General features: G+C 43.0%; 1 long non-coding RNA gene, 1 other non-coding gene and 1 pseudogene across 2 annotated transcripts; 2 read left to right on the forward strand and 1 right to left on the reverse strand.

Annotated features, from left to right (window-relative positions):
- Positions 1 to 11,317: 11,317 nt before the first annotated feature.
- LOC133442252 (uncharacterized) lies at positions 11,318 to 19,438 on the forward strand. The gene is made up of 3 exons (XR_009782528.1): positions 11,318 to 11,961; positions 15,590 to 15,696; positions 19,336 to 19,438. It is a non-coding gene; the product is annotated as an uncharacterized LOC133442252 (long non-coding RNA).
- LOC133442719 (U6 spliceosomal RNA) lies at positions 13,013 to 13,108 on the reverse strand (annotated as a pseudogene).
- LOC133442650 (U2 spliceosomal RNA) lies at positions 16,942 to 17,132 on the forward strand. Its single transcript, XR_009782592.1, has one exon. It is a non-coding gene; the product is annotated as a U2 spliceosomal RNA (small nuclear RNA).
- Positions 19,439 to 20,868: the final 1,430 nt, after the last annotated feature.

The following is a 20,868-nucleotide window of genomic DNA, read 5'->3' on the forward strand; positions in this document are numbered from 1 at the left end:
GTTGTTTTTCCAGTGATGAGTCTTGTTTTAAGTGTAATTAAATTTTTTTACTAAAAAACGCACCCTGAAGGATATATCCTTTTCATTTTGCAGTCTGCAGTGTTGGTGTTACTGTTACTACTGTAACTGTAACTTTTTAGCACCGGCTCGGTCGCCGGCTCGTAAACGTAAACAAACAGCTGCTGGCTGCTGCGCCGTGCACGCATGAGATTGAACGTCAAGTTACGTTTTTGGATTCACAACGCACCACTGCGCAAATACCGTAGCAGCAGCTGTGGCGAGGGGTCTGTCTGTAGTACTCAGATAGTGGGAGGATCCTATAGTACGTTCTTTGCCTAAACTCCGCAAATTCGCTCAGGCAATTGGGGGCCCCTGGCCGTCGGGGGCCTTACGCAATGTGCGTACTCTGCGTATAGGAAGGGGCGGGGCTGCTGCTGTGTTTCTGCAGAGTTTACATTTCTGGAGGTAGAGCTGGACTGGGTGGATTAAAAATTGGTTTTCAAGGGACTCCAGAGCCCATGTGGTTATAGATACCACTATGGCCTGAGGCTGCCTGACGACTCGATGGTTATGCACATTCAAGAATCGGCTCCTACAGGCGCAGATCTCCCCAAAATAGGGCTGAAAAATTAACTGAACTTCAAATCAGTTTGAAAGACTGCAATTATAGTGCATGCAGCACGTCTGATGAAGGTTTAAAACATAGCGGTTCTCTAGTTTTTCCAGACAGTGCCCTCCTTGTGTCACAGTCATGCTCGTCAGTGAGAAGCACCATGGTTTTAGACACTGCAGTAGAGGAAGATAGACGAGATTTAACGTAATCTTCAAAGAAATGGCTACTACACTGATGAAGAGAAGAAGAGAAGGATGTCTGATGTATAGAAGAAGTATTTTGGACTTAATGAGGAAGATCTGCAGCAGGAGAGTCTGAAACATGCCACTATCCAGTTACTACAGCAAGAAGCAACACCATGAACTGTTAAAAGAGCACCATGGTACAACAAGTGTAAAAAGTAATTTGAAACTAAAGGTGATATTTCTATAATATCAATAAAACATACCATAAGTTCCAACAATCTGGTTCCAGCGTTTACATTTTCAAAAATGATAGAGTGTAGACTCCAGCAGGGGTGAAAGTAGGATAAAGTTCTTGTAGGAACCCACCCCTTATAATTTATAAGCATACTAAAACAGCACCCGGCCAATCCAGTCCTGCTACTATGACAACAGCTGGAGAGACGACATGCAGCAGCGTCAACATCTGATCTCATCCGTGTAATCAACTACCAATACAGTCCCTGCCTTACATCTCACCTCAGCATCTCCAGCAGGATCTCCAGAAGGAAGATGGAGGTCAGGGCCGGACACCTCCTCCCTGGGCACGGTGGGTGTCCTGGTCAGAAATCACAGTAAAAAGATACACTTAAAACATAAATTTAAGCAATGATTATAATGTTAGCTATAGTGTTAAACAGGCATTTTACAATATAAAGTTGGAAAAACACCACAGTTAGTGAAATAATCTACTCCCCCTGGTTCTCATAGTTTAAACTGTGAAAAAGTCTGATTCTCTAAATTGAAACCAACCCGGCATCTGATTGAAGAAAATAAATACATCATTGTTTTGGACAATCTGTGGTCCCAAGAAGCAGGGAAGCAGGGTGGCATCTAAGGCCCCGTTTACATGTAGCAAAAATGGTGGTGTTTTCATGCGTTTTGGTCGTTCGTTTACACGAAAACAAAGCTCAAAGTCACCAAAAACGATCATTTCTGAAAACTCAGAAAAGTGGAGATTTGCAAAAACTCCGTCTTCACGTTTGCTTGTAAACGGAGGGGAACGGACATTTAGGCTTCGTCACATTATGCCACAGAAACGTCACCACACTGCAAAAACTCAAAATCTTAACAAGAATATTTGTCTTATTTCTAGTTAAAATGTTTCATTTTTAGTTAAGTTGCGACATGATACAGGTGTGTACCGATTTTCGTTCATGTACGTCAAACCGTATTGTGGGGCTCTAGGCACAAAGTTTTTTCTGTCTGAACCAATCAGATGAAGGGTGGGCGCGCATTTTGGCGTCTGGCGTCGCCAAGGTAACGCCTTTGAAAGAGAAAAGTAATGCGTGTTGTCGCAGGATGGAGACGCACATTTTGATGTATAACACACCTGGGTGCACGTTACGGTTCGGGCCGTATTAATTGCCGAAGGAATGGCATAAATTGCGCCAAAATTACGCGATGAATTCAAATTGTTCAAAATGGCCGACTTCCTGTTGGGTTTCGGCCATGGCGCCGAGGGACTTTTCTTTAAAAAAAATTACACTTAAAACAAGACTGATCACTGGAAAAAAGTTAAATTTACTTGAAACAGCTGAAAATTGTCAAATAACAAGTTATTTATCTGGTGATGACTCTTGTTTTAAGTGTAATGAGATGTTTTGACTAAAAATTTGACATTTTAACTAGAAATAAGACAAATATTCCTGGTAAGATTTTGAGTTCTCTTCCATAGCATTCGTTTCGTGTTTCACATTGGGAACGCCCTCTGCGTGACCTCATCAGAAGCTCCTATTACATTCCGCCAGCCACAGGTCGCACACATGACGCTGCACTGCAAAAACTTTAGGTTACTTGCGTAACCCAGCCCCCGGGTCTCGCACTCAGAAGGCACGCCGATTTTTTCCAGTGGCCAGCTTCGGTACTGCACCAAAAAATCCCATGTGGCCCAGAAAGCTTTTTTCCCATAGACCGCAATAGTAAAAGAGAAGCCTCTAAAACTGTTCACAGGACACCTCCAGCTGTAATCACCGGCAATTACTAATCTTTGTATTCTATATTTTTAAGTCATGGACTTTATATCCGTCAAAAATGTTTTATAACGGCCAGAAAAGTCAAAGAAAAGTCTCTTTCTGGGCGTGACGTCACGGCTGACATCACAGCTGTGTCCGTGCATTCCACGGATGTATTATATTAATATATATTATGTAATTATATTATATTAATACATTAATAGTATATGTAATACTATACATGTAATAATATACATTAATTCATATATTATATTAATACATATTATATTAATATTCGCGTCATTGCCCCGGGGCATGATGGGAGGCCCCAGAGCATCATGGGAGGTGACACAACTGCGCATGCTCTATGGGCCGCATAAAGCGGAAGTAAACCCGGAAGTCAGAAATTTTTTCGGCGTATGCGCTGGCTGAGCAAAATGCATTGAAATGAATGGGCAGCCATTTTTAGTGTCCCATCCAGTTCTATAATACATCCATGGCGTAACCCCGGTTCTCTGAGTAGTATGAGTGAGTGTTTCACATTGGGAACGCCCTAGGCGTGACCTCATCAGAAGCTCCTATTACATTCCGCCAGCTAGGATTGGCTGGAGCTAAGCACGTGAGTGTCAGGGAGGGTGGAGACCCTACCCTATAGGGACCTGACACCGCGCTGCACGTCATTCAAAAACCTCTTCTCGCTACGAGCAGAAGTTCCGAATTTCTTCTCCCGTTATTGACTGTCTCTCCGTGGCTTAGCTTAACTGTCCACAGACACGAGCGAAAACTCGGTCACCGGGCGCTTTGTTCACGGCATGCGCAGTTACTCGGGATTTGATGGCTATCTGGGAAGTAGCAATACTTCACCAGTTAGCCGAGTGGCAACGCTCACGGTAGCAATACCACACCGAGTAGCAATACTCGCGCTAGCCTCATGGTTAACGCAAAAACAGAGTCGCAACACTCCCGCTGCGTAACCCGCCTGAAAGTTGCAACATTTTCAGTCGGTGTCTGCTAATCCCCAACCACACCAGGTTACATTAGCATCCTGCGCAGCTTATCCCATAGGCCCATCAATAATGGCCCTTTTGCACTGGTCCCGCTTCAACTCGGTTCTACTCGCCACAGCCCCGTCTTGCGTGTTTGCACTAGGGGCTGAGACGGGTAGAGCCGCTCCAAGCCGATACTATTTCTGTAAACATTCGAGCAAGGTTCTATCCGGGCTGAGCCGGGACTATTTCTGAGGTCACCACCCTCCTCGCCACCGATTGGTCGGGGGGCGGGGCCGTCATCAAACTATAGGCCACTGATTGGTCGGGGGGCGGGGCCGTCAGACGTTTGAATCAGGAAGCGGGAGTCAGTGCGAGAGCGACCCGCGGCTCGCGGCGATTTTATTATAAAGCGCAAAACGTCTGTTTGGTGATCCAACTCTGAGGTGCAGATGTTCATAAACCTGGTGGCTGACGAGAGAATTAAAAAAGGGATGTAGACGGGCTGTTTTACTCTCAGCCGCTCGCGGCTCCAGTTGATTTCTCATCAGCGCCGACATGAACAAAGCGGTTGCGCAATCGAGTACGTCACAGCAGCTTCACCCCAACCTGCCCACTTCTCCCCTGGCTGTGCAAAAACAAACGGGGACAAACGGGCAATGTTGCCAACTTAGCGACTTTGTCGCTAGATTTAGCGACTTTTCAGACCCCTATAGCGACTTTTTTTAAAAAAAGCGACTAGCAACAAATCTAGCAACTTTTTCTCGTGTTATTGGAGACTTATCTGGTGTTTTGGAGACAATCTTCCAGCGCAAACCCTGCGGCAGGCGGCCTCTCGTCCGCCGCTGAGCTCCGCTCTGCGCCGAGCGCACATAAATGAATGGGTAAAGCCTAATTCATGGTTCCGCGTTAAATCGACGCAGAGACAGCGTGTGTGTGTGTGTGTGTGTGTGTGTGTGTGTGTGTGTGGAGGCCGAGGAACCTGTAAAAATGAACAATGAACCTGAATTAGGGCCAAACTAGTTACCATTTTCTTTGCCACTGACAGTTTTTTTCTGTTGTCTCTTTTTGGTCCATTTAGATTGTTAATGTTGTCAAGTTAAAACCGTCTAAACAAAAAAATGTTAAACATGTTATTGTTGTTGCAAATTATGTTCATGGTTTACTGTGACTTGTTGTAGGCTCCTACAGGTAAGTGGAGAATTAAGTTATAAACGAAAACTAAACAAACCCCCCTAAAAAAAAAAAAAATAACAAAAAACTATGAAAAAAAAAAACTTAAAAAAAAAAAAACTTAAGTATCTCTGCCAGAATGCGTCTTTTGGGTCACTTTGCCGGTCCCAAGCCCGGATAAAGGAGGACGGTTGGTTGTAGAGCTAGCAATTTCACCCTACATAACAATCTTTTGATTAAATTTGCTGTTATAACATTTAACAATACAGGACAAAACTGATGTGTGTAATGTGGATCTAGACAAAGCATTGAAATCATTAAATGTTGTTAATGTTGAAATTATTTTTGTACATTTGTAGTTCTAAACATATTTAGAGTGTTTTTTACTCACTTTTGTCTCTCCCACGACGTCATTCCTCTCTCCTACAGCGTCCATTACAGTTATATGCAAATTGCCAATTATGCAAACTAGGCGATGACGTAATTTAGCGACTTCTAGCGACTTTTGGGACAGCCAATACAGGGCTTTCACGTGACGTCACCAAACGCGAGTCGCCATTACGGAGATAAACCCCCCACCCCCCCAGACCAAAACAAAGCCAGAGCGTATGAGAGACTGCACATTTCTGCTCCTTCATAAACCGTAATCACAATCCGCGTGGAAAATGGTCAATTATTGCCGTGTGTACGGTTGTACAAATCGGTCTGACCGAGAAAAACACCTGGGGTCCGTTTCACAAAGAAGGTTTAGTGAAAACTCTGAGTCTGTTAACCCTGAAATGAGGGAAACTCTGAGTTTTCCGTTTCACAAAGGGAAGTAACTCAAACCAGAGAAAGAGAGGTAACTCTAGCCTGTTTCACAAAGAGAGGTAACTTAAGCTCTCGGTCAGTTACCGTAGTAACAGACTCTCTGAACCTAACCTGGTCGGGACCAGGTTTATTTCAGCGAACCTGGAGTTTCTCTCTGTCTCCTCCCTCAGTGGCGTCAATTCAGCCAATGGGTCTTTACGCAATACGCATCCGTTTTCTGCACCACGGACAGCAAGCGGCAGAGTTAGAGAGCAGAAAAAGCGTATCTAACAAACGCAATTTAACCAGGCCCCCAGTCTCGCGCTCAGCAGGCACGCCGATTTTTTCCAGTGGCCAGCCGCGGTACTGCAACAAAAAATCCCATGGGGCCCAGAAAGCTTTTTTCCCATAGACCGCAATAGTAAAAGAGAAGCCTCTAAAACTGTTCACAGGACACCTCCAGCTGTAATCACCACCAATTACTAATCTTTGTATTCTATATTTTTAAGTCATGGACTTTATATCCGTCAAAAATGTTTTATAACGGCCAGAAAAGTCAAAGAAAAGTCTCTTTCTGGGCGTGACGTCACGGCTGTGCCGTGCACTCGCAAAGCGCGGTCGTGTGTGTCTCGGGAACGAGGATGGCTGAAACTAAGCCGTTCGGCGGAATTATCACTCAGAAACACATTGCATTGCCAATTTGCACCAAACAGAAATGTTTAATAGCAAGAATAATAATGGTTTGTCATTCTTGTACTTAAACATTTCCGTTGTAGCCAACGGTGTATGGTTTGTGAAAATAAGATATCAGGCAGGAATAACACAAGTCTAAGACCCTGTCCACACGTAGCCGGGTATTTTTAAAAACGAATATTTCCCCCCCTCCGTTTATGAAAACATTTGCATCCACACATAACCGAAGATCTGCGTTTTCGACCACATTCATAAGCATTCTAATGATCCTGTAGATCATCCGCGGCTCCGCGGAGGCGCAGGTGTGGGTGTTTCCACTGAGATCCTCCTGCACACACACACCTAACGCACTTCAAATATGTATTCTTCTGTTGCTCTTTCATTTGGAGGCAGCGCCCTGCACGGGACTAAATGAGGGTCAATATTAACAAAATGAGCTTGTGGCGTGAGATCCCCACCTCACAATAAAACTGACCTCCATCAGGTTTGAGCAAACGTGCAGGGAGAGAGATGTGTCGTAGTTGTTGCGACGGTGCCGTGGAGTTTTAGATGTCATGTGTTTAACATCATCTTAACCCTTAATCCTCAGCTTATTTTATGACAGTGCTCCCGGGGAAGCTGCACCTTCGCAGCTCCGCGGGCACTGCGAAGCCGGGCAGTGCCCGCAGGGCAGTGGGCAGTGGGCAGTCCGCGGCTCCGCGGCTCCTACGCCGTAGGGTGCGCGGAGCCGCGGAGCCTACGGCGTAGCCTCTGTGTAACGCAGTAAATTAACCACATTTAAACATAATATTTGACATATTTAAACATAATACTTGACAAAACTTGTAATACAAAAAATATTTGTCTTAATGTAAGTAATAAACTTGGGAAGTTTCATGGTGATACCTGCTATTTACATTTTTATCCTATTTTAGCCTATTAACCTGGGGTGTCTCATCTTAAATAAAAATGACTCGTTTTATCTTTAATTAAAAAACACACACAAATGAACCATGTATAGTCTATAACCATGACTTTGAGAACAGCATCGGTTGATTTGCCCTATAAATCCCTAATTTCATTGTGTACATCTATCATTACCGGTCTAAAGGACTCATGAGCGCGCAGCGCTTGTCCTGAGCGCGCAGCGCTCGTTCACATTGCCCCGGGGCATGATGGGAGGCCCCAGAGCATCATGGGAGGTGACTCAACTGCGCATGCTCTATGGGCCCGTGTACCAGGAAGTAAACCAGGAAGTCAGAAATTTTTTCGGCGGATGCGCTGGGTGAGCAAACCAGCCCCCGGGTCTGGCAGTCAGAAGGCGCGCCGATTTTTTCCAGTGGCCAACCGCGGTACTGCAACCAAAAATCCCATGCGGCCCAGAAAGCTTTTTTCCCATAGACCGCAATAGTAAAAGAGAAGCCTCTAAAACTGTTCACAGGACACCTCCAGCTGTAATCCCCGGCAATTACTAATCTTTGTATTCTATATTTTTAAGTCATGGACTTTATATCCGTCAAAAATGTTTTATAACGGCCAGAAAAGTAAAAGAAAAGTCTCTTTCTGGGCGTGACGTCACGGCTGACGTCACAGCCGTGTCCGTGCATTCCACGGATGTTTTATATTAATATATATTATATAATTATATTATATTAATACATTAATAATATATGTAATGCTATACATGTAATAATATACATTAATTAATATATTATATTAATACATATTATATTAATATTCGCGGCATTGCCCCGGGGCATGATGGGAGGCCCCAGAGCATCATGGGAGGTGACTCAACTGCGCATGCTCTATGGGCCGCTGTATGCGGAAGTAAACCCGGAAGTCAGAGATTTTTTCGGCGGATGCGCTGGCTGAGCAGAATGCATTGAAATTAATGGGCGGCCATTTTTGACGTCCGATCCAGTTATTATTATAGATCCATGGAGCAAACTCCATTGAAATGAATGGGCGGCCATTTTCGATCCGGTATCCAGTTATATAATACATCCATGAATTTAACTCATTCACTTTATTCACTATGTCAGTGCAACAATATCACAGGGACATCCCAGTTTAACTTCAAACAGTTAAAGTCCAAATGCAAAAAGGAGAGGGAGAGTAAAAAAAAAGTCAAATATTTCCCTTAAACAGATGTATAAGAGGATTTATATCTTACTTTGAGATGAACTTGCATAATTAATCCATCAGTGGCTAACAGCCTCGTTAATATATTCTGGACCCATCACTTGCCTTCTTTCTTTTTTTTTTATTGCGTGGTTGTCTGCTTCCTTTTCATTTTTGTAAGTTAGTAACACTGCAGAGCGCACTCAAAACCAGATTGATAGAGACCACTGTCGTCAGGGACGCTGGGAAATTTCAAGATATGAGGGGGGTATACAGGTGTTGGGATAGATAATACCTACTGAAATCCATCATGTTGTTCTGATATGCATTTGTAGTTATTTTACATGTATGAATTAATAGAATAAATCAATACAAATAGATGCAGAGTAATTCCATAAATGTATTTAAAAAAAAAAACATTTACATTTTCCCCTGAAGCCGAGGTGTGGCAGCTGCCGTACCAATTGACGGCCCTGATCTAAATGACAATAAAATTTCATTTTTTTTCTCCAAAATATGCTCTCATACTCGCCATACGCAGTATTAACACTTCTAACTCCAGTGGCGTGAAGTATGTGGATCTTCAGATGCAAACTAATGTTTCCTCAAAGGGATTTTGTAAATTGAAAAGATAAATAAAGTTAAAAAGAAAAAAAAGAAAATGTATGTCGCTCTTTTGTGTCGCCGGTTGCCATGGTGAATCCTTGTATCAGCGCTCTACTAATGATGGCTTTTTATTTCCCTCACGCTCGCGCTTAAAGGGAAAGTTCGGTTTTTTACAACCTGGACCTTATTTATGACATTTTTTATGGTTGTATACTCACCCAGAAAAGTTTGGTGTCATTTGGAGTCCTTCGGAAGATATTAGGAGGTTTTTTGCGAGCCGCTTCTCCGTGTAATGGAGCGCATGAGGGCATAGACGGACACAGACGATGCAGCGTCTAAATAACACATGATTGCCGCGAAACTCTTCATTTCTTTTAGGAATCACTAGATCTGCTTCCAGGACCTGTTGTCTTCATCCGGCGCGGTCTGTGTATTAAGTAAATCCGTTTGTAAACAAGACCTCTGAACTCATGACGTCATCTCTGTGCGCGCACTCTGTCCTCCGTTCCGTGAGCTGTTCAGCCGTTTACTCTGGCTCAAAACGGTAAGGACGTCCATCATATTCAAAGTCGTCGTCCACAACCTCAGAATTTGACAAATATTCAGACATGTTTCAAATAACTAACAGTAAACTAACAGTAGCGTGAGGTTTCTGTACACGGAGCTGCGTCTGCGATGCGCGCACAGAGATGACGTCATGAGTTCAGAGGTCTTGTTTACAAACGGATTTGTTTAATACACAGACCGCGCCACAATGTTACAACAGGTCCTGGAAGCAGATCTAGTGATTCCTAAAAGAAATGAAGAGTTTCGCGGCAATCATGTGTTATTTAGACACTGCATCGTCTGTGTCCGTCTATGCCCTCATGCGCTCCATTCAGGCCCCCAGTCTCGCGCTCAGCAGGCACGCCGATTTTTTCCAGTGGCCAGCCGCGGTACTGCAACAAAAAATCCCATGGGGCCCAGAAAGCTTTTTTCCCATAGACCGCAATAGTAAAAGAGAAGCCTCTAAAACTGTTCACAGGACACCTCCAGCTGTAATCACCGGCAATTACTAATCTTTGTATTCTATATTTTTAAGTCATGGACTTTATATCCGTCAAAAATGTTTTATAACGGCCAGAAAAGTCAAAGAAAAGTCTCTTTCTGGGCGTGACGTCACGGCTTTGTCCGTGCACTCGCAAAGCGCGGTCGTGTGTGTCTCGGGAACGAGCATGGCTGAATCTAAGCCGTTCGGCGGAATAATCACTCAGAAAAGTGGAAAACACGGCTCAAAGGTGTGTTTTTGTGGTCTCTTAATTTTTTTTTCCATGACAAAAGACATTGGGTTTATAATAAAACCTCAGTAAACGAGGGGGAGCTGCTCTGATCAGTGTTGAGCAGCAGCTGAGCAGGAGACCCTCTGTCATTCATTGAGCTGGAGCTGCGCGCTATGGCACAGAGCTCAGGTGGGACGCTCAGGTCACACTCGGTCTAAACGCCCTGACCAGGGGGATCACAGACGGAAATGTTTAATAGCAACGGTGTATGGTTTGTGAAAATAAGATATCAGGCAGGAATAACACTTAATGTGAGCCCAGAAGCTGTAAAAGAATCAGAGAAAATGCAAAGTTAATTACGCCTAACATTCGGACTGCACGATCATTAATAGACAAAAAGATTTACCCAAAGGTATATAGATAAATAGCATATGACAGCTTGTGTTATTGTGGGGAATCCCATGTGTTTTTTTGTTTGTTTGTTTTTATAAAGATGACTCGTTTTATCCTTACTCAAAAAAATTAAACTCCACAAATTAACCACATTTAAACATAATATTTGACATATTTAAACATAATACTTGACAAAACTTGTAATACAAAAAATATTTGTCTTAATGTAAGTAATAAACTTGGGAAGTTTCATGGTGATACCTGCTATTTACATTTTTACCCTATTTTAGCCTATTAACCTGGGGGGTCTCATCTTAAATAAAAATGACTCGTTTTATCTTTAATTAAAAAAAACACACAAATGAACCATGTATAGTCTATAACCATGACTTTGAGAACAGCATCGGTTGATTTGCCCTATAAATCCCTAATTTCATTGTGTACATCTATCATTACCGGTCTAAAGGACTCAAGAGCGCGCAGCGCTTGTCCAGAGCGCGCAGCGCTCGTTCTCATTGCCCCGGGGCATGATGGGAGGCCCCAGAGCATCATGGGAGGTGACTCAACTGCGCATGCTCTATGGGCCCGTGTACCAGGAAGTAAACCAGGAAGTCAGAAATTTTTTCGGCGGATGCGCTGGGTGAGCAAACTCCATTGAAATGAATGGGCGGCCATTTTCGATCCGGTATCCAGTTATATAATACATCCATGGCTCCATTACACGGAGAAGCGGCTCGCAAAAAACCTCCTAATATCTTCCGAAGGACTCCAAATGACACCAAACTTTTCTGGGTGAGTATACAACCATAAAAAATGTCATAAATAAGGTCCAGGTTGTAAAAAACCGAACTTTCCCTTTAACTCCAGGTGAAACTACTTAGAGTTGAGTAAATTACCTCAAATCCGCTGTTCTGGAACCGAAAACTCAGAGTTTCCGATCTCAGAGTAGATCAACTAAGAGTTCAGGATTAGACTCAGAGTTTGTTGAACCTGCTTTGTGAAACGGACCCCTGGAGTTTTACAGACTTCCAAAAGTTATCACAAATCAGGCAGATACTTGCCGAAACTTATCAGAAGAAAGGAGACGTCTGTGGCTTGCTGCACTGAAACAGAACTTCACGGGCAAGAATCTTGACAACATTCGTGTTTGTTCTTCACATTTATTGTCAGGTAAGTGAAAAATAAATATAATAATATAATAATCTACTGTATATTTAGCGTTATTGCTCGCCATGATTTATTCATTTCATAGCCTTACAACAGAGTTTCTCAAACTAAATTTCTAGCACCCTACTCTGCCAGTGTACAAATGGGGGTCCATTTGGTAAAAAAAATGAGGTAATTCACGATGTCAGGATATTTAATCGTTGGCAGAATAGTCGGGTCATCCGTGGTCCACGTTGTTTGCTCCAGCTCGTACGGATCATGGCCACCTAAAAGGTTTAATTTCTCTTTATACCTCGCCCTTTCTGGAGGACCAAGTCCTTCCCGGTATCTAGTATCTTCCCCACGTTTTGCCGAGGTTTTCCGTGGTTTTGACATGGTCAAATTTTACATGTTAGCTGCTTTGTTGTTGTTGTTCAACCTCCAGCCCTCCACTCTGCCTACAAATAATCCCGCCGCTATGGCTGCCGGGTCGCGGTACCGCCCATTTCGTGACGTCGGTGAAAACCCTCTATAGCGACTTTCCTTACTGAGGAGTTGGCAACACTGCAAATGGGTAGAGGCGGGTAGAGGCGTGACGAGACGAGTCGGGCTCAGTAAGTCCTAGTGCAAAAGTGCCATAAGAGTGGTTAGCGTTCACAAACTCAGAGTGGGTCTTGACTCATCCTCAAGAGTCTTGAGGATGCTAAACAGGGGATACAGGCTTCAATTTGTCATTATTTTCTTGTACTTTACCTGTTTTATATTCTAAAGTCACACTTAAAAGTAAATCCACTTCTCTGTCACTCCAAACGAAAGACTCTCGTTCCGTCTTGGAAGTAACTGGAAGTTACTTGTGTCATTTGTTGACGTTTTTTTCCAGGATTCCAATTGGCTAGCATTACTTTATGCTTCTCGTTACACTGCCCCCTGTAGGTTTGGCTGCTCATAGCGCCTTAACAGCGTGTTTATGCGGGTTCGTGTAAATAAAATTTTTCAAAACGTAGATGGGGAAATATCCGTTTTTGTAAATACCCGGCTATGTGTAAACGTGGCCTAAAACATTCAGGACAAAATGAAAAATTAGGAACATTCCACGATTATGCATGTCATCCTCGCGGGGCCATGCAAATCTTCTCTGTATTGTTCCAATTTTATGCGCTACCGAAGTAACACAACAGAGTGATATCTGTGAGCCCTATTTATATACCCCAGGTGTTCCATCCTGGATTCTCACAGTTGCCTTACCGGAGAGCAAAAATGGTCTTTAATGGGAGAGAAACAACTCAAAAACAAGTATTGCAACTTCATTGCACAGATAAATACATTTAACAACTCATCCAATTCCCAAAGTGACAGCATCAGGTTCTGATTCGTCACATTTCGCCTCAGTTTGACCCTCTAAGACAGTGATTCTTAACCATAGGGCCGCGGCCCACACTTGGGCCGCGAGCGCCATCTAGTGGGCCGCAAAAAAAATCTGTTTTGTACGTGGGGGCCGCCGGACTGCATAGCAACTCCCGACCAAATGAGGAGAAGAAGACTCTCAGCTAGCTGTACGTGTAATAGTAAGAGAAATGGTGTGTATTTACAGAGAAAATCCTTCATTTTGCACAGAGTAGGTTTAGATCCGCCAGGATCAGGGATCGATTACTTGGGTCTGCACCCAGAGCGAGCGAGCGCGGCGTGATCATTTATCCCGGCGCGTCCCCGCGGCCGGGGAGGTCGGTGCCGCTCGGGCGGCGGCTCCGTCGTTACTGCTGAAGGATGGTAGATGCGTGGGCTGTCGTGTGTGCTGGGCTGGACTGTTCGGGCTTTCGAAAAAGCATCGGAAAATGACTCTGCTGCTCAGCAGCCAGAGAGCTGCGGGCTCGTGCTCGTCGCAGCTGATCAGGCTCGGATGAAACCCGACACGCGCAGTCCTGACAACTTATTAATGCAAATAACTTAAAGTAAAATCAAACTAAGTTTTGTCCTCGCTCTATTTTTAAATATGCACACTTGTATGCTTGTGTGTGTTGTAAGGCGGCGCTCCGTGTATGTAGACGGAAGACGGCGCTTTCCACTCTTCCAGTCTTCCCACTTAACTGGGACAAAACCAGTGTCTCATACGTTCAGAGACCGTGGCGTTCAAAGTGCAAAAGTGAAACGCCACTGAAACAAAACACAAAGTTTTTCTTAAAGATATCCACTCAAGTCTGAACTGAAGTCACAGAAAAATAAACTGACCATCTTAAAACATCCATGTTTGAGTCCAGATACAGCTGTGAAGCAGCTTTCTCCACAATGAACATAATTAAAACTAAATATCGTTCCAGGGTCATCAATGAGCACCTTCTCATGTGCATGAGAACCTGACACCATCCAGCCCAGATTTAAAGTCCTGACAGGAGAAATTAGAGCTCAGTTCTCTCACTGAACAACAGAAAGTGGGGGCATAAGATTATAAGAGGCAGGACCAAAAAAAAAAAACTATGCAACAATTTAGTACTCACAGTTTCTCTGTTCTGTCACTTCTGCATTAATAGGGTTCGGTCACCAAGGTGCATTCTGGGACGCGGTGGCCCTTTTGGTAGCCTCGTGAGTGTAAACAAACAGCAGTGTAGTAACAGTGTTGTAGCACCAAGTGAACAGACGGAACGCAAAAAAAAAATGTTAAAATGCCGGAAAGGAACTGGAATTTACCGGGATAACTTAAACAAGGAAGCCAGGGAGAAAATAATGATTATTAACGGTTTGGATATGAAATCCCTACTAAAGAGTGGAGCTCCTCGTCTGAGCTCCACTCTTTAGTAAGTACTTACTGCCGCAGTTCTGCACAACCCATGTCTTAGGCTACTTTGTTTGCGAGCGTTTGGCAGCTGCTTTGGTAAATGTTTGACTCGCCACGTGTTTCAATAAATTACTATAATAGTACAACATACAGTACATGTTTTGTATTACTCTTACTTTTTTCTTTTTTTTTGACTGCTATATTATGCGGAAGAGGCTCCGAGGCATGAGCAATATTTTTGTTTTCCTCGTGGGATTATTTTTTTCCTCTGCAGCTACAAATAGAGTTAATATTTTTTTTTAAATTTTGATATGCTAAAACACCTACTTGGATAGTACGCCGAGACAAAAAAACTTACTGCAGCAGTCTTCCACCCTTGTCCTCTGGGCCCACTGCCCTGCATGTTTTATATTTTTCCCTCCTTCATTACACACTGATGGACATGACTGTGTCATTTCAACTCAAGACCTGGCTATTAACAAATCAAACATGTGACCACATGTAATCAGTTAATTGTGTATTGTATTATTGTTTATACTATTATTTTGGATTGTGTTGTAAATATTGTGTTTTACTTTTAATGCTTCTGTTTCAGATGTAATGGTTTATAACATCTTGCCAAAAGGACTACAGTTGCGAATTAGCCAGTTGGCTAAAACTGGCGCTTTTACAGTAATGTTGATTAATGTGTAATGTTCTTTTTTTTAAATAAACTGAAACTGAAACTGATTAACAGACTCGTGCAGACATTGATGACGTGCTGATGATGATCCATTAATTACAATCAGGGACGATGATGCAGGGAAACATCTAAACATGCAGGACAGTAGATCTCGAGGACCAGGGTTGAAGAGCACTGATTTATGCTCTATCGTCCTCTAGTGGTTAACCGATTCAACTGCAGGATTCAACTTTCCCACAGCAGCAGGTTTGCCTGATGGTGGGGAGCTTGCTAACACTCGTCGTACCTGCCTGGTAAGACTTACCTGGTAAGTGGAACCCGTTCACCACCTTCACACCTTACCTGCTTGGCCCACCCTACGAGAAGATATTTGACCAGGTGGAAGAAGGCGTGGGTCATCTCACACAGGAACTTAGTAATCATATGATGTTGATGTTAAAGCTAGCAAATAGTTTTAAAATCATTAGTTGGATAGTTATTGAACGTTGAGGTGTGGACTGGTCATTTGTGCATAACTGTTCAGATGGTTTACATTTTTTCTATACAAAGTTGGTTGAAAATCTGCAGTGCCTTTTTAAGCTTCAGAGAAATGTGTGTAATTTGCCCTTGACTGCTGAAACTTTATTTGTATATCATTCATTCATTCATTCATTCATTCATTCATTTTTCTTTGTTTGAAACTTGTCTTGTTACTGACTGTTCAATGCTTGAAGTCAAGCTGTTAATGACTGTTTTGTATCTTGTGTTGGTTACAATACATTTACATTTAGATAACACCTAACCAGTCTTTTATGGTCTCAAATTATATGCACGTTTCTTGTTTTGGAGCAGCTGCTGCTGCGGGACAGGTGTTGCTCCAGGACGGGGGTGTACGAGGCTGGGAGAATAAAAATTCAGAGTATACCCACTAGAATAAACTACACCACTGGGGAGGGCCAACTATTTGGACTATTAGTCTACTATATACAATTTATTTTCTCACAAACTTGTCCAACATTTTAGTAACTAATACCAAGAGGAGGTTTGCAGCTGGGCATGCGTGTATTTTAATTGTTAGTTCCTCTGAAAGTATTTACAGTAGCAGGAAAGGTGTTGTGTGGTGTGTCTCCATTAGAGGTCGCTGGAGGAGATGTGTTGTGCGCATGCGTCGAAGAGAAATCGGTTTCATCCACAATTGCGCATCTGATAAAACATAAAGATCACATACACGTGTACATATAAACATAACATTCATGCAAACAAAGCTATTATCGACAAAAGTGATATAAAAACATAAATCTGTAGAAGTGTTTGTTTTCTGCGTCTCCGCATCCTATTGGGCCAAAGCGTGTCACGTGACCGGGAAAATTTGCATTCAGCTCATTTGTAGAGTTTGTTTAAAATAATTTTACCGTATTAGGAAACACAAGTTAAACATAATTGTGATGATAATGGTGACTGTACATCGGTAATAATTGTTTTACGAACTAGTTAAAAAAAAGTTTTATTACGAAACCGTGAGTTCAAAGGAGGGTGCCGGGAATGTGGAGGTTTCCTCCAACCCATTGTGGGTATCGCTTCTCGGCCTTTTGGCTAAGATCAAGTGTAGTATCTGTTCTTATCAGTTTAATATCTGATACGTCCCCTACCCGGGGACCACATATTAAATTGATTTTTGGAACAGGGAGATGGAATAGGGGCTTGCTCCGTCCACTCCACGCATCGACCTGGTATTGCAGTATCTCCAGGAACGGTGCACTTCCCTTTACGTGTTGAATATAAATGACAAGCCTCTGATCGTAATCCAATATATATTTTATATTCTCGGACCAGGAGGTTATTTAATCCTATTTACACGTATTACAGTTTTTCTCGATCGTTTTGGCCCATTTTTCCATTCAGTTTACTTTTTCAAAACAGCTCACACAAAGCCCTTAACAGAAGCTGAAATAACCAAAACACTGTATGATGTTTGCAGAATGACACCACTTTCTCAAAACTTGTCACACATCCATCAAAACCAAACTTTTCCATCAAAACCTACAATTTTTTCTCAATTGAACATGTGTGTTTTCTCATTTATTTAACAATTGATAACAACATTGAAACTACAGCTATCAATATCAACTTTTGTTCAACACCCTCATAGTATTGACTATTTTACAACTGGCAACATACTACAATTTGGGTTTTGTATTGAGCACTCTAACTTAGTTATATAACTTAGAAATATACTGTCACAGAGTATTTACAGTAAAATCAGAAAATGTGTATACAGTAAAATATTGTAGATCTGTGTTTATATTGCTGAAGTTCCTGTCAACACCATTGATTTACATTTGTTCTACTGTGTACAAAATGGCAAGATTCTGACAGAAAAATATTTATTGCAGTACTTGTCACATACACATACTGTAAGCAATCAAAATGACAGGGTTCAATATGCAGTACAACAAAGGTCAATTATCAAAGAAAGTACTGTAAATGAAACAATGAAATGAAACCCTGTTACAGTAATATGAAAAAAATAAAAATACAGGAAAATTACGCATTGTCGACACGGGCCTGACGATCAGGCCACATGTTCTCATCCACATGTCCTCGTCCACGTCCTCCTCCATCCATGCTTGGTGTCAACTTCAAGCTATTGACCTCTTTGATAGGTTGAGGACTACTTGAGTTGAGTTCACACAGGTGCTGATAATTTTTAGAATTGAGAGAGCAGTTCCAATTGGCTGCTACAAAGTGTCTGCAATGTGTTGCCATGGTAAATCAGTTATGTTTTGTGTCTCTTTGTGAGAAGTGTGTTAACTGTTTTGAAAAGTGTATTAAAAGTCAAAGAAAATTGTGTGAAAGCAATGAGAAATAGTTAACTGATTCGCCAGAGAGGACTCTTGCTGTGCAGAGAAGGTGTGAGCATTAGATAAAGTTGACCCATGATGTGCAAAATGTGTCAAAGCAATCGAGAAAAACTGTAAAAGATTGTATGTAATAATAACTATAAAACAGAAACAAGCTGGGAAATTGTAGATTTTAAATGGGTGAACAGATAACTTGAATCTGGGTGCATAAGGTAAAGGTTATGGATTAACATGACAGATAAACTGCACATAAATATAACAAAAACTGGCATTAATGAATTAAAGGCAGTAATCAAGACGGGATGTGTACATAAAACTGGATTTGGTCCGAACATGGTTCCGTAAATATTTCACATGTAGTTATTGCACATAAATTATCCAGTACTGGTCGGTGTCCGAGTGGGTGTCTGTTGAGAGGCATCTTTTTGTCTTGAAGCTTATAGAATAGAATAGAATAGAATAGTAGACTTTATTAATCTCCCAGAGGAGAAATTCAGTCGTGCAGCAGCCAAAACACACAAAAAAGAGTAGTAAACACAAAATAAACTGATAATATTTACAAGATATTTACAAATATTTCCAAAAATACGTGAGGTATTAGTGGTTATTGCACTTTCAAAGAGACAGGTTTATTGCACAAGGGTGGCCTACAGTTTCTTATTGTACAGTCTGATGGCTGTGGGGATGAAGGACCTGCGGTCCTTGTGGGAGTTATGTGCTGTATAAGGAGAGGCGTTTTATGCTCAATTCTTTAATAGTTAAAATTAAAGATGATCCTGAGTGAGTTTTTTGAAGCCATTGTTCCGCGCAGATGTCCAGTAGTGAACCCCGCAGTTACCGCTGTTCTCCACTAGAGGGCGACGCACAGGCATGTAAACCTGCAGCGTTACATCCTGAGAAACACTTCATTATGCTGCAATTAAAAGAGCTGTATGTAAGGGGGGGAGGCGGGGGGGCTGCGGGGAGACGCGCCCGATTCGGTGAAATGTCGCCATCTGCTGGACGAAAAAATGCACCGCAATAACAAACGGATAAAAGCTTCAGTTGTTTCCCAACCCACTGTCCTGCACGTTTTAGATGTGATATTAAATGTGTTTCTCTTTCAGATACGTGGGCCCGGAGAACAACCTGCCAAGAATCTGTCCTCTCTGGATAGTAAAGCTGCAAAAATAAAATAAATGTATATAAATAAACCAGATCCTCCTTCCACTCAGTCATCCTGGTCATTGGGTGTTTTGTTCTTGTTATTTTATAATTAAAAGGTATTCCCTGAGGTTTTTCCTCAATGGGATCTCATCTGTTCCAGTCATGCAATCAACAATCATTTCAAGTGGATAAGCAAACTATATGTATGTATATTTTAACAAGGAATGAGACAAAGCTTGAAGGTTGAAAGAGAAACAAGGCACATTTATTAAAAATAAGACACGTTATAAACAAATATATACATTTATGTACAAACTATATACAAAAAAAACTATATACAAACACCACCTCCTCATGTTTTTTTGTTCATCTCCTCCTTCCAGTCCGCCACAGACTTGCCACCAACAGCAGCGCAGTACGACGTGCCCCCAACGCGACCGTGGCCCGTTGCCAGCGTTTTGGGCTGGCCACACTGGGAGCACGTGTACTGCTTGCTGGGTTTTCTGGTTTTTGCTGCTGGTGGTGCTTCTCCTGCGGTGGCTGCAGCCTCGGCTGCCTTCCTCCTCCTGTAGGCCGTGGTCCTGGACACGGCCGGTGTAGGAGGAGGCAGCGGAACCCCTGGAGGAGGAGGAGGAGGAGGAGGAGGAGGAGGTGGGAGGCCCCTGGAGGAGGGTCCTGGCTGCTCCTCTGGCCAGTTGTAGTCAAAGGGCTGCCCCTGCCCCCCTGGACCAGGGACAGCCCTCTGGATGGTGGAAGAGGATCCGTGGCCACAGCCGGAGCAGGGACGATGCCGGTTCCTGCTCCAGCACGGTCCTCTCCCACCTCTTCTGCCGACGGCTGAACCTGGACTAACTGAGACAGGTCGACATCAGGCTCCAGATGTTTCACTACAAGACGAATGCAAGTACAGACTCTGGATCAGCGACGGACGGAGCTCTTGCCACTGCGACCTCTGATTCAGCTCAAAGAGCCTGTGCCTGAAGACAGTGGAGGTGAGACAGACGCTGTTAAAATACGGCAGACAGCAACAGAAGCACCAGAGCTGTTTGAAGTGAAACTCACCGCTGGAGACTTTCCTTGCCAGGACAGGAAGTGTTCTTCCCCTTTGCTGCCTTGAACCCTTGGACTGTCTGTCCTGGTATCGGGACGGGTAGACGACTCTCTGCTCATCGCGCTCTGGCAGGCGTTGCCAGAGCACGATGAGTCTGTCTACCCGTCTCTCTCCGAGCCCCTGGAGACTCCTGGCTTCCACCAGGGCCCTGGCAGCTTCAGGACATGCTGAAATCCTGGCTGGCCCTCAGGACCCTGGACCTCCTCCTGAGGAGGAAATGAAAAGAAAAAGACCGTTGTGAACAAATAAAACCACACGATATTAAGAATGCTGTTTGCTTCTCAATCATGTAGATCTTCTGCAACACTGTACAATGTTTTTGTCTGTTAAAGTCAGCTGTGAGTGTGGTGTTACCTCAGAATCTGAGGAGTTCTGTGGAGCA

This window comes from Cololabis saira, chromosome 4, assembly GCF_033807715.1.
Source record: "Cololabis saira isolate AMF1-May2022 chromosome 4, fColSai1.1, whole genome shotgun sequence".
NCBI lineage: Eukaryota > Metazoa > Chordata > Actinopteri > Beloniformes > Belonidae > Cololabis > Cololabis saira.